Genomic DNA, 15270 nt, shown 5'->3' with positions numbered 1-15270 from the left:
GGTTTCGCCGTGTTAGCTAGGTTGGTCTCGATCTCCTGACCTCGCGATCCACCCGTCTCGGCCTCCCAAAGTGCTGGGATTACAGGCTTGAGCCACCGCGCCCGGCCGGTTCCATATAAAATTTAAAGTAGCTTTTTAAAATTCTGTAGAGAAAGTCAGTGTTAGCTTGATAGGGATAGCATTGAATCCATAAACTACTTTAGGCAGTATGGCCATTTTCACGATATTGATTCTTCCTATTCATGAGCATGGAATGTTTTTTCTTTTGTTTGTGTCCTCTCTTATTTCCTTGAGCAGTGGTTTGTAGTTCTCCTTGAAGAGGTCCTTCACATCCCTTGTAAGTTGGATTCCTAGGTATTTTATTCTAAAAAAGAAAAATTCTCTAAGAAAAAGACAAACAACTAAATAGAAAAATGCACAAAACAGTTGAACAGATATTGCATAAAAGAGGCTATCCTAGTGGCTAATATAGTAAAAGTTGCTCAGCTTCATTAGTTATTAGGGAAATGCAAACCACAGCCATAATTAAATCCCTCTAAATATCCACCAGAATATCTATAGAGAAAAAGTACTGGTGACGATGTGGAGTAACTGCAATCCTCATACATTGCTGGTAGGAGTGGTACAAACACTTTAGAAAATTGTTTGGTAATATCCAGTAAAGCTGAACATATCCACACTTTATGACCCAGAAATACCACTTCCAAATGTAATGCAATAGAAATGTGTTCATATGTTCACCAAAAGACGTGGACAACAATGTGTATAACAGTACAATGCATAATTGCCCCAAACTTGGAGACTATCCAAGTGTCCATAAAAAACAGAATGGGGCTGGGCACAGTGGTTCACACCTGTAATCCTAGCACTTTGGGAGGCCATGGTGGGAGTATTGCTTGAGTCCAGGAGTTTGAGACCAGCCTGGGAAACATGGAGAAATCTCATCTCTACAAAAAATACAAAAATTAGCTAATTGCATTAATGTGCACCTGTAGTCATGGCTGCTTGGGAGGCTGAGGTGGGAGGATCGTGAGGCAGAGGTTGTAGTGAGCTGACATTGTCCCACTGTACTGCAGCCTGGGTGACAGAGCAAGACCCTGTCTCAAAAAACAAAACAAACCAAAAAAACAAAAATAGATGAATAAATTGTGGTGTATTCATAAGATATAGAAAACTCTACAACAATGAGAATAAATAATTTACAGCCACATGCAACAAATCAGTGGATCTCACAAAAGTGATGTTGAGTGAAAGAAGTACATACTATATAATTCCATTGATATTTAGACATTTCAGCTGAGCCTGGTGGCTCACACCTTAATCTCAGCACTTTGGGAGGCTGAGGCAGTAGGATCACTTGAGCCTAGGAGTTCGAGGTTATGGTGAGCTATGATTGTACCATTGCATCTCCAGCCTGGGTGACAGAGCAAGACCCTGTGTCTTAAAGAAAAAAAAATTAAAGACAGTCCATCGATATTAAGTACGTAGTATATAATTCCATTAGTAATTTGAGTTGTATATAAAATTGATTTATATGTTGTGCTTTACAGTGTTCTAATGGGCTTTCTAAACATTATGTTTAAATTTATATGGCTTATATGTCTATAACACCAGCAGCTAAGTAAGCATCAAATTTGTCATTGCATTTCCCTCTTTAAACAAACCTGTGGTAAGCAGAATAATGGTCCCCCAAAGACATCCATGTCCTAATGTCCTAATTACTAGAACCTGTGAATATGTTACTTTGTAAGGAAAGGGACTTTGCAGATGTGATTAAATTAAGGGCCCTGAGAAGGGGAAATTATGCTGGGATATCTGGGTGAGTCCTATTCAAAATCACACGCATCCTTAAAATTGGAGAACCTCTCCCAATGTGGTAGGAGGGAGATGTGACTATGGAAGAATAGTTAGAGAAATGCTAATTGCTGGCTTTGAAGATGGAAGACAGAATAATGAGCCATGGAATGAGGGCAGTCTTTGAAGTCAGAGAAGGCAAAGAAACAGATTCTCCCCTAGATCCTCCTAAAAGGAATGCAATCCTGCCAACGCCTTGATTTAAGCCCAGTGAAAAACATATGGGATGTCTGATTTACAGAACTGTAAGATAATGAATTTGTATTTTTTTAGGCAGCAGGGAGGGCAGGATCTCACTCTGTCACCCAGGCTGAAGTACAGTGGCAAGATTATGGCAGCCTCAACCTTCTGTGCTCAGACAATTCTCCTGCTTCAGCATCCCAAGTAGGTGGAACCACAGGTACGTGCCACAATGCTTGGCTATTTTTGTTTTATTATTGTTTGTACAGATGAGGTTTCCCTGTGTTGCCCAGGCTAGTCTTGAACTCCTAGGCTCCAGTGATACTCCCACCTTGGCCTCCTAGAGTGTTAGGATTTCGGGTATGAGCCAGCACACCCAGACAATTCGTATTGTTTTTGAAAAACCAAGTTGGTGGTAATTCGTTGTAGCAGCAATAGAACACTGATATACCTTTCTTCTCCTGATTTTTAGTTGGAAACTCTCATGCTTTCATCTCTTATGAGTTCCCACTGTCAGTAGCAGCAGCAATGATCCTGTAGTGCAGGAAGTGTGGCAAGATTGAGAGTTATGAACTGTATTGGATAAATCAGATATGCAAGGAGAGAAGGACACAAAGGGCTTGTCTTCCGTTCAACCCCAGTTCAACTGTCGTTGGGGGTTCTGTCATGAAAACAAGTGCTGTTTCTGCAAGGTGCAGAGGCCAGGGCAATGATCCTATCTGCTCTTGATTTAATAACAAAAATACCTTCGTAAATAAGGAAATCGTTCTAGTAAGTATTTGGCATGCCAATGATACTAAAAATCCATTAATGCATCTGAGAAGTGATTATTCCTCCCTGAATTGGGGCCAATAAGATGACTCTTTGAGGTCTCCAACAAGAAAATAATATAACCAAGCAGAGAACCTGGCTGTTTAATTAGCAAGCCTGAAAAGTAATGACTTGTGAGTGTGCCAACCAATGCTGACCTACTTTCTCCACCCACATTCTCTGATAGAGACCTTTGATGTTTTTCCCCCAAGAGTTCTTTAAAGTGTTATGAAAACACAGCTTCAATACAATTTTCCTAACCTACACCTACACCCTATACAGGAATTCTGGAACCATCACTCAAACTATCATTTCATATAGAGCATTGATGTGTCATTAATTTCTCTCCAGAAATCCAAAGTCAGTTTCACTGGGTTGAAATTAATGTGCTGGCAGGGCACTTTTTTCTGCTCTTCTGTTTGGAGTCAAATCTCCCTCTGCCTCCCACTTATAAGGACACTTGTGATTGCAATTAGGGACCACCCAGATAATCCAGGATAATCTTCCTATCCCAGGACCCTTCACTTGATCACATCTTCAACGACTCTTTTCCCATATAACAGTCACAGGTTTGAGAACTGGAATGTGGACATATCTGAGGGGCCTATTATCAGTCTACCATAATACATTAGCTATTCCATTCCTGTTAAGTGCTCTGGAGATACCTCTGCCTAAGTGTACCAGGAAACAGGTACAAGAATTTACATAGGTACATAGGTACAGTTCTCAAAATGCAAAATAGCCTGGAAACCACCCAGATGCCTATTGATAGGTGAATGGATAAGTAAAGGGTGGTATATTCACATAACCAGAAATGTACCCACCAATGAAAATGATTTATCTATAGCAACAGACAACATGAATAAGCATTAGAAACAATGATGAGTGAAAAAGCAAATCCTTACTTACTAGTGTATATGGTATGATACTGTTTTTATAAAGCTCAAAACATGTCAAATATTGACTAGGGATGAATATGTAGCAAAGCCACAATTTTCTTTTAAATGAAAGGCAATGAAAAAGACAAATTTCAGAATAGTGGTCACCCCTGGGTTGGTGGAAAATGGAGCAGGCTGGAGGTGTGGGATTAGAGAGGAGCACCCAGGTAACTTCAACAGAGTTGGAGATGCTTCAGATTTTATGTTGAGTGGTGGCTCCTTCTGTGTTTATTTTGTTATGCTTTACAAAGTACATATGTTACAAATGTATGTTTCTTCATATGTATCAGATGTCGCATTTAAAAATTACCTAGGTGTTTAGCAGCATTATGTTAGGTCTCTTTCATAGCTAGGTATACAGACTCATTCACAATTGCTTGAAAATACAAAGGGATTGGCCAGGCGTGGTGGCTCAGGCCTGTAATCCCAGCACTGCGGGAGGCCGAGGCAGGCAGATCACTTGAAGACAAGCCTGGCCAACAAGGTGAAACCCTGTCTCTAATAAAAAATGCAAAATTTAGCCAGGCATGGTGGCAGGCACCTGTAATCCCAGCTACTCGGGAGGCTGAAGTAGGGAGAATTGCTTGAACCTGAGAGGCAGAGGTTGCAGTGAACTGAGATTGCGCCACTGCACTCCAGCCTGGGCGACAGAGTGAGACTCCATCTCAAAAAAAAAAAAAAAAAAAAAAAAAGGGATTTATTGCGGGAATTCATATGGATTGGAAATGGAAAGCATTTGGGGTTTGAGGCAGCCTAGGTACTAACTACTTTCTCCTCTCCTCTTCCATAGTCTATGTAGTCTTTATTTCTGTTTTTTAACTCTTCACTTCAAATTCTCTGAGCAGGGAGGATCTTTTTGATTGGTCAGTTACCATCGGCTGTGGAGAGTCGCCGGTGGGTATACTGGTCTAATCATCTGTGGCCACGAGGGTAGCCAAATTCATTTCCTCTCCAAGCTTATGGGTGCTTCCCTCCCCGCCCCTCCTCATCCCCTAAATAGGCAGTAACGGAACAGTGGAACTAGCAAGTACTGTGAAAGGCTTTATGATTGTGCAGAACAGTCTATCGTTTCCTGGTCATGAAAGAAAACTCTTGGTCCCCTTCTAACATAAGCCAACTATTACATGCATAACAAACATACTCTGGTTTCCCCTAACAGGGTTACAAGCAAAGGCAAGCCCTGCTATGGCATCCCAAGGTTAAAAGCTGCATCTCAGGTTCAAAATAAACTACTGATCATTTTTCCTCTGGCTCGGCTGTTACTTCTCATCATTTTGCCACTACGACTCGTAAAATGTAACCACTTGTATTTAACCACTTGTGTATATTGGATGTGTAAAACACACCCTATATACAATATCTGGGAAAGGGGAAGAAAAACATGACATTTATGCACTAACAATAATAACTTTAACAACAACTAAGTACAGATGAAGGCAGTGGCTCTTATTTCCGTAGCTAGACACAGCTGGCATTTATTATTTCCTTCCTGTAAGCTCATTTTGTGTTTCCATTGCCTTTATAGCTACCAAGGGCTGTCAACTGCGACATCTTCCTATGTTTGTTGCTTTGATGGCAGAACGAGCAGTTTTAGGTTTCAATTCAATGGAAGAAGTTTCTAGGTGGAAGCATCCCTCTATTGGATACTAAGACTTCCAGACGAGCAGAGTCTTAAAGCCTGGGAGTAAAACTTTTGCAAGTGATTCCCACTTTGTTTGCTAAATGAATGAGAACACCTCTTCTTAGGAGGGGGCACTGGACTCCATCTTACCTCTCTTAGTCCCTTTGGGCTGCTAAAACTAAAGGTTATTAACTGGGTGACTTGTAAATAACAGATATTTATTTCTCACTGTTCTGGAGACTGGGAAGTCCAAGATCAAGGTGCCAGTGGATTTGGTGTCTGGTGAGAGCCCATTTTCTGGGTCATAGATAACTAACTTCTTGCTAAGTCCTCTCATGGCAGAAGGAGCAAGGGGATGCTGGGATGTCTTTCACAAGGACACTAACCCCATTCATGAAGGCTCTATCCTTATGATCTAATCACCTCCCAAATAAAAGTCTTACCTCCTAACACCATCACAATTCAGATTAGGGTTTCAACAGCTGAATTTTGGAGGAACACAAATATGGCCTCTATAGCATAACTTCACTAGTTCCACAAATGGAAGAGAAAGCAGTAAAGAGAAAAAGAAAACCACTGAGAGATGGCTGGGAATTCTCCGGGCACTGCCCTGTCTTTACCTTACCCACTGTTTGGAAACACAAGGCAGAAAGGGGCCAATTAGTGAAGCAGAGACCAGCAGATGATGGGGCTCCCCACCAGGAAAACAGCCTGTGGTCCTGTTTCACCTCAATAGCCTGTTGGATTAAAACATTTATCTATTCAAGAAAGCCTGACTCACTGCATGCTCTTGTATTGGACCCATCTATAACAGCAAACCTCATTTTGGAGGGTGAAGGTTGTTGAGGCAAATAAGGGAGGATGTATACATTTCTCTTAGCCAAGAGATAGGTCTTTTGAGGTCCCTAAAACCACACTCATTTTTTTTTTTTTTTTTTTTTTTTTTGCATGTTAGATTTCCTTCCATGAAATTGTCCTAGATTGTCGCTTTCTGTTCTCAACTCTTCTGCCTCCAGCTCTTGGTTACTTGACATATGGCATGCTTTTGTTTGTTTGTTCTTTAAAAAAAAAAAAATGCTTGATACCTGCTTTGCTTGCTTCCACAATTCATTCTGTGCCCAGTAATTTCTGCCACCCATTTCTTGTACCCTGGTATGATATGGCCACCTAGATCAGGTTTTGAATCCTGGCTCCACTAACTACTTTGCTAGGTCATCTTGAGCAAGCAAGTTAATTAACATCTCCAATGTATTATTCATCAAAGAGAATGGATGTAAGAAGCTTAACGGGGTTTCTGGCACAGAGTTCATAATTTATTTCTTGTTCTTCCTTCTGTAAATAAGTCATAATCTTTCCAGGCTTCATATTTCCCAACTGTCTGGACTACTAAATAACAACACATCCTTTTAATCATCCTGCCTCAGCCTCTCAAGTAGCTGGGACTACAGGTGCACGCCACCACGCCCAGCTAATTTTTAATCAATGTCATCAGTTGAATCAAATAATTGTTTGAGTCCCTACTAAGGGTAAGACCTGTTTTACATTCTTTTGGGCACACAAATAACTGAAAAATAATTCTTGATTTCTCTGAGTTTTTTATCCTACATGGAGAATACTGGGGTCTGCTATATCATGACTGTAATATAGATCAGGTATGACAAGCACTGTAAGAAAAATACAAATTTGTATGCAAAGGAGGAAGAGGCTGCCACAGGAAGGCTCTGTCAGCTATAGACTGATTATTTTTGAGAGTAGCATTCCCCAAATACAAAGTCCTCACTTAACGTCATCAGTAGGTTCTTGGAAACTGACTTTAGGCAAAACAGCTTATAACAACACCAATTTCACATAGGTTAATTGATACAAACAAGAGTCAAGTTCTGATCATTTCTGGTCACAAAAACACCTTGAAACTTTTTTTTTTTTTTTTTTTTTTTTGAGATGGAGTTTCACTCTTGTTGCCCATGCTGGGGTGCAATGACACAATCTCGGCTCACCGCAACCTCTGCCTCCTGGGTTCAAGCAATTCTCTTGCCTCAGCCTTCAGAGCATCTGGGATTACTAGCATGTGCTACCATGCCCAGCTGTTTAATTAGCAAGCCTGAAAAGTAATGACTTGTGTGCCAACCAATGCTGACCTACTCTCTCCACCCACATTCTCTGATAGAGAACTTTGATGCTTTTTCCCCAAGAGTTTTTTTTTTTTTTTTTTGAGGCAGAGTCTCGCTCTGTCGCCCAGGCTGGAGTGCAGTGGCCTGATCTCAGCTCACTGCAAGCTCCGCCTCCCGGGTTCACGCCATTCTCCTGCCTCAGCCTCCTGAGTAGCTGGGACTACAGGCGCCCGCCACCATGCCTGGCTAATTTTTTGTATTTTAATAGAGATGGGGTTTCACCGTGGTCTCGATCTCCTGACCTTGTGATTCGCCCGCCTCGGCCTCCCAAAGTGCTGGGATTACAGGCGTGAGCCACCGCGCCCGGCCTCCCCAAGAGTTTTTTAAAGTGTTATGAAAACACAACTTCAATACAAGTTTCCTAACCTACACCTACACCCTATAGGAATTCTGGAACCATCACTTGAACTATCATTTCATATAGAGCATTAACATGTCATTAATTGTGAATACTTGCCAATTTTGGTTGTAAATTGTTTGGCATTATTTTGTAAAGCAGAACATATGCATATCCATATTCCTAAGGTTTCTGTAACAAAACACCACAGATTTGAAACAAGAGACATTTATTCTGTCACAGTTCTGGAGTTCAGAAATCCTAAGTCAGTTTCACTGGGCTGAAATTAATGTGCTGGCAGGGCACTCTGTTTTCTGCTCTTCTGTTTGGAGTCAAATCTCCCTCTGCCTCCCACTTATAAGGACACTTGTGATTGCAATTAGGGACCGCCCAGATAATCCAGGATAATCTTCCTACCCCAGGACCCTTCACTTGATCACATCTTCAAAGACTGTTTTCCCATATAACAGTCACAGGTTTGAGAACTGGAATGTGGACAAGACTAATATGCATGTGCTTCTTTTTTTTTTTTTTGAATTGGAGTCTCACTTTGTCCCCAGGCTGGAGTGCAGTGGCACAATCTTGGCTCACTGTAACCTCTGCCTCCCGGGTTCCAGCAATTCTCCTGCTTCAGCCTCCTGAGTAGCTAGGATTACAGGCACCCGCCACCACACTCAGCTAATTTTTTTTGTATTTTTAGTAGAGATGGGGGTTTCACCGTATTGGCCAGGCTGGTCTCGAACTCCTGACCTCAGGTGATCCACCCGCCTCGGCTTCCCAAAGTGTGGGATTACAGGAATGAGCCACCGCACCCGGCCATACATTCAAACTTCTAAATAAAGACCAAAATACTTCTAATATTAAACAACGAAATAAATGTGAGTTATGCATACATTTAAGAAAGATTCATAAAAACAAGACAATGATTTACCCAATTTTTGTTGTTTTTCAGACGCGGTCTCACTCTGTACCCCAGGCTGAAGTGCAGGGGTGCAATTACGGCTCACTACAGCTTCGACCTCTCTGGGCTCAGGTGATCCTCTCACCCCAGACTCCCCAGTAGCTGGGACTACAGGTGCACACCACCACACCTAGCTAATTTTTTGTATTTTTTTGTAGAGACCATGTTTTGCCATGTTGCCCAGGCTGGTCTAAAACTCCTGGGCTGAAGCGATCTGCCTGCCTTGGCCTCCCAAAGTGTCAGGATTACACTTTGAGCCACTAGGCCCAGGCTACCCAATTTTTGGTGAATCAATGAGTGAAGGTGGTTATAGTAGTGCTGGGTTAAATTAAGGAAGAAATGTTTGCAAAATGAAAAACGTAAGCAATAGCTCTTACCACCATGCAGTTAAAATACACACACACACACACACACACACACACACACACACCACACAAATACAGTGGGTCTGCTGAGCGCTTTCAGATCTACTGTTGTATATTTGTATGATTATCGTAGACTCATCAGTTTTTACTTTATAATAATTTGTATTTATTTATTTTGATTTTCCAGCCCATTTATTCCAGTTCAGGGTTAATGCCTATCTTGTCAGTTCAGGGTGTAAGGCAGGAACCAGCCCTGGACAGGATGCCATCCCATCACAGGGCACATTCATACACAAACTCACTCAGACTGGGACCATGTAGAGACATGCCCCTTCACCTCATGTGGACATTTTTGGGATATGGGAGGAAACTGGAGCACCCAGAGAAAACCTAGGCATATATGGGGAGAACGTGCAAACTCCACACAGGCAGTGGCCCCAGCTGGGTGTCAATTTTTTTTCTCATCAACATTATAATGGAATGAGGTTCTTCAAGGATCTGCTGTATGAGACTAACCCAGAGTAATTTTTCAAATTACTAGATTTAATGAATCAAAATTGCTAAGAAATATGCTGGATAATCTAAATACTTAACAAGCATCCCAGGTGATTCTTCTCATTAGGGAGATTTGGGAAATTTCTAGACGAGTGCTTCTCTAGAGTTAATGTGCATAGGAATCACCTGGGATCTTGTTTAAAATGCAGTGTTAGGGCCGGGCGCGGTGGCTCACATCTGTAGTCCTAGCACTTTGGGAGACAGAGGCGGGCAGATCACCTGAGGTCAGGATTTCCAGACCAGCCTGGACAGCATGGTGAAACCTAGTCTCTACTAACAACACAAAAATTAGCTGGGCGTGGTGGCGCATGCCTATAATCCCAGCTACTCGGGAGGCTGAAGCAGGAGAATCGCTTGAACCCAGGAGGCCGAGGTTGCAGTGAGCCGAGATCGCGCTACTGCACTCCGGCCTGGGCCACAAAAGCAAAACTCCGTCTCAAACAAACAAACAAACAAACAAACAAAAAACAGCACAAGCGGAGGGTGCTAGAGGTAGGGGACCTAGAAACAAAATTTCCGGGGCTCCCTCCGGGGCCGCGGTCTGGGCTGCGCGTTTGGCCGCCACGCTCCTCGCGAAGGCAGTGGCTTCCAAACTCCTGGCGCGGTCATCCTCGCGCCCCCGCACCCCCCACCGGCTCGGGCACGGGCACTGTGTGCCAGAGGATCGCCCAGAACTTTGGCTTCCAGGATCTCTCCAGCAGGCACTTCTTGCGGGAGAACATCAAGGCCAACACCGAAGTTGGTGAGATGGCAAAACAGTATATAGAAAAAAGTCTTTTGGTTCCAGACCATGTGATTACACGCCTAATGATGTCCGAGTTAGAGAATGGGCGTGGCCAGCACTGGCTCCTCCATGGTTTTCCTATTACGACAAGCCGAAGCGCTGGACAAAAATCTGTGACGTGGATCTAGTAATCAGTTTGAAGGTTCCATTTGAAACACTTAAACATCGTCTCAGCTGCTGTTGGATTCACCCTCCTGGCGGAAGGGTATATAACATGGACTTCAATCCACCTCATATACATGGGATTGATGACGTCGCTGGTGAACCATTAGTCCAGTAGAAGGATGATAAACCTGAAGCAGTTGCTGCCAGGCTAAGACAGTACAAGGATGTGGCAAAGCCAGTCATTGAATTATACAAGAGCCGAGGAGTTCTCCACCAATTTTCTGGGACAGAGACGAACAAAATCCGGTCTTAAGTTAACACACTTTTCTCAAACATGATCACACCTATTCAGTCCAAAGAAGCATATTAACCCTGCCCAATGGAAGAACCAGGAAGATGTGGACATTCATTCAATTGTGTGTGTAGTATTTGTGCTGTGTCCAAATTAGAAGTTAGCTGAGGAAGCTTGCAGCCTCTTTTCTAGTTGAAATGGTGAACTGATAGGAAAACAAATGAGTAGAAAGAGTTACAGAAGAGGCCCTCCTCTGCCTTTCGAAAGGAAGGTCACCTACACATGTTTAACGTGTCTCTGCAAGTCTCAAGCCCTTGACGGGAAAACAAGTACAGTGTGGATTTCAAACGGGGTGTAACTTCAGCTCCAGCTGATTTTTGACAGCTGTGTTGTTGCTGTGGCATCCTTTTTCACACGTCATGGTGATGGCTTCTGGTTCTCCCCATTCCCACAAAGGCTGTTGAACCACAGCACCTGGAAGCCTGAGTCTGCCAAGGGCTCTAGCCCAGATTTGTCCCACGCTTTCTGCTGTGTGCCTTCCTGGTGACAATGAAATTGAGGCTACTTACTCTCAGTGGTTGTTTCTCTGGTCTTGAGTGACTGTGTCAACAGTTCATTTCTTTTTTTTTTCTTTTTTTTCCAGTAGGAATAACTCCTTTTCTGCATCCATGCTCCATAGAGTCTCTCCTTTTCAGACATCCTGGGATGAAAGAATTTGACTTCTATTTCTTTTTAGACTGCGTTTTTTTTGACATTTGTTTTCACTTTTAGGCTATTAAACAAAACAGGTAGTTATTGTTCTTATCCCTCTCAAATTCTTCTAAGAACTGAGAGTGAGGGGACTGTATTGAATCTCTATATGCACTGGGAACTGAGCGATGAAGAGGATCTTACTAAACTGCTGGTCTGACACTTATGGATTGACACTGTTCCTTTCTTTGATTGTGAAAAAAATTAAACCCCTAAAAGTCGTTTGAGAACTCCCTAAAGTCTTTTGGGAATCCTCAAAAACCATGGGAACTGTAAGTATTTAGCTACATAAATGTTGTAAGATCACATCTTATGTATAGAAGTAATAAGATCATTTGGAATTACTGGACTAATTGAATAGTTAAGGTTTCTATTCAGGACAATACAGTGTATTTTGAAAGTGCTGCTAACTATTAATGCTGACAGTGTTTCACTCCTATGAGTGACTCAAATATATTATAAATGGGTGGTAAAGGCCGGGCACGGTGGCTCACGCCTGTAATCCCAGCCCTTTGGGAGGCCAAGGCGGGCAGATCACGAAGTCAGGAGATTGAGACCATCCTGGCTAACACGGTGAAACCCCGTCTCTACTTAAAAAAAAAAAAAAATTAGCCAGGCGTGGTGGCGGGCAGCTGTAGTCCCAGCTACTCGGGAGGCTGAGGCAGGAGAATGGCGTGAACCCAGGAGGTGGAGCTTGTAAGCCCAGACCGTGCTACTGCACTCCAGCCTGGGTGACAGAGTGAAATTTTTTTTTCCCTCTCAAAGAAAAATAAAATAAAATAAATAGGTGGTAAAGGGAACGGAGCCTGTGGGGTTAAGCAGAATGTTGTACTAGCTGTGCCTGGACTGAGTATAACAGCTTTACAATTACGGGAAAACAAAATCTTTATTATTTTTTTTCTGTTCCAAAGATTCATCCTATGGGGTGGCCATAAATTCTAGAATTAGATATGAATATTTTGTCATTCATTATAACATAATATCAATAAACCATTTGTTAAAAGATTTGCCTGGTTTCCAGACTTGGTGGCCACCTTGAATAATTCTTGCTGTCCTCTGGGAAGAACACTCCTCCATCTATCCTTCCCTCCCTCTTTCCTTCCAGCTAAATAGACAATTCTAGCTGAGTCACTCAGTAAGTCTCCAGTGTGTGTGTTTGCTGAGATTGTCTAGCAGTTGAAGGTCCGTGCTGGTTTAGGTGAGACCTAAAAGAGATAAATACCTTTCCCATGGTCTTTGAAACGTAGTACTTATTTCGTGGTCAATGGCCTTAATTTTACAAAAGTAAAATTAAAGGGACATCTTTTCTTGGTTTTCCTTCTGCTGCAACATATGACTATTCTTTCACCTTTAAGCAAAGAGGGTAGTTTAGATGGTTTCTAAGATTCCAACTTGACTTCGCATTCTGTTATTCTACCCAGCTCTTAATTCAGTTTGCTTCCATTATCCTCACAGGCTTCTTACTTAGACTTTGGAAATGCTGCTGTGTTTAATACCCTCCAATACTAATGCAGACTTAAGATAGGTACTGTTTATTGAAAGCTTACTGAGTGAAACATGCAGTTTTAGGACCTTTAGAAACATCTCAATCTTTCTAGCATCCTATGAAATAGGCATGATTTCATGTTGTTAAACAGCGAAGACAGGGGTCCCAGGGATATGCGGCATCTTGCCCAGGCTTTGGCTGCTGGTGACCAGTGTAGCCCAGGTTTTCCTAACTCAGAAGACTGAGCTTGTTCCTGGATGTTATTAATAGCTACTTGTGTCCAAGCAACCAAGGGTCTTGAGTTTGCTCGGTTCAGTTTATGGCCTCACATCAAGAGTAACAGAGCTAGTCTAGGTATGGTGGAGTTAGTCCATGCCTGTAGTCCCATTGCTCTGAGAGGCCATGATGGGAGATTGCCAGAGGCCAGAAGTTCAAGACCAGCCTGGGCAACATCACAAGACTCCGTCTCTACAGAAAAATAAAAAATTAGCCAAGCAACTAGGACTTGTGGTCCTTGTTACTCAGGAGACTGAGGCAGGAAGATTGCTTGATCCTAGGAGTTCGAGGCTGTAGTGAGCTATGATTGCACCTCTGTACCCCATCCTGGGTGACACAGCAAGACCCTGTCTCTTAAAAAAAAAAAAGAAAGAAAAAAGAAAAGAAAAGAAAATAGCAGAGCTCACCAAAGTGATGTTCCCCTTTTTATGACATTCCTTTTTTTTTCTTTTTCCTTTGCTTAAGCAAAGGAGGCTGCTAGAGGAGAGTCTTAGTCTTCCTGCCTAAGACCTCCTTTATGAATGGAATAAAAGACTGTCAAAGTAGGCTGGGCTTGGGTCCAGGCTAATCTGTGAAGGAGGCTAGCTCATGTTCCTTACCTACCCTTTGGGTGTCCACTGGGTCATGCCCCTGACGTGGCCTTTACCCTTGAGCCATCCCTAGCAATGGTGCTCACACATAGGCTTTTGAGCTACTCAGAGCTATCCAGACCCTGCTCACTTTTCTTTCCTGAGATCAGAACAAATCACTCCCTCACTCCTACTCCAAACAAGGTCTTATTGATAAACTAATCCTTCTCAAAGTGCTGGTAGGTAAACAAGCGATGATGGAGCATCAAACACAAGTTAACTCCTGACTTTTGTACCATTGTCTTTCTATTCCATTACGTATTAACATGACTCTGAATACCTTTGCCCACCATCTGCTTGTCGTTCAACAGTTGAGGCAGTAACCAGGGGAGATTCACTTCCTGTCTTGCCCTTCTCCAGGGATCACTCCCCAGCTGCCCTCTAGCAGCCAAGCTCAGATGAGCTCCCATTTTTACTCAAGGTGTGCCTCTCTCTTTGGTAGGGAAGGAGAAAGGTAAGAATAGCCATGAATGAGTAAGGATTCTTAAAGGGAGGTGCTGCTGTGGCTTTTTCTGCTATTTAAGATGTTGAGACAGGATAACTTTAGAAAGATGCATGCACAAACCCATAAATAGTGCTTTTATAAAATTTAGTTCACTGGAACCTGAGTTCAGTATTTGAATTAGCTTTTCGTCCAAAGTGTTTAAGCCTGCTGGAGGTCTTTGCTCAAATAATAAATACCGCATATTTCCACATGTGTTAAGGTATAGGCAGTAGTTATTGTTTGTTTACTCCATGTTAGGCACATTACATGCATTGGCTAATCAAATCTTCATCAATTACCTATGTAATAATCTCAATTAACTTGCTTCCTTGTATTATAAATGGAAATAATTCTGTTTATTTAAATGTGTTTTCATGTACCTATAGGGATTAATCAGGAAATTCAAAGGGTCTTTTTTGTACCTTTCCCTAATTTGAGCTCCCTGTTCTCATTAACAGATAAAACAACATATTTACTTCAGCCTGGAATCTTTGCTTTTGGTGCTTAGAGGCAGACACAGGAAACAGGCACTCAGGGAGCCACACTGGTAGTTGCACACTGTATCTACAGAGGGCATGTCTCATCTGTACTCTGCTGGGTTACAGAATGTCAAGAGGTATTTGTGTCCACTTAAGAATTCCATTTATTACCTTCCATTTAACAGACAGTGTC

General features: G+C 42.4%; 1 pseudogene; it reads left to right on the top strand.

Moving 5' to 3' along the window:
* Positions 1 to 11051, top strand: part of LOC108530956 (adenylate kinase 4, mitochondrial pseudogene) — a 60745-nt pseudogene extending 49694 nt beyond the window's left edge.
* Positions 11052 to 15270: the final 4219 nt, after the last annotated feature.

The sequence above is a fragment of the Rhinopithecus bieti genome, unplaced genomic scaffold (genome assembly GCF_001698545.2).
Source record: "Rhinopithecus bieti isolate Rb0 unplaced genomic scaffold, ASM169854v2 scaffold_6513, whole genome shotgun sequence".
Lineage (NCBI taxonomy): Eukaryota > Metazoa > Chordata > Mammalia > Primates > Cercopithecidae > Rhinopithecus > Rhinopithecus bieti.
This window is presented reverse-complemented; position numbering and strand designations above follow the sequence as displayed.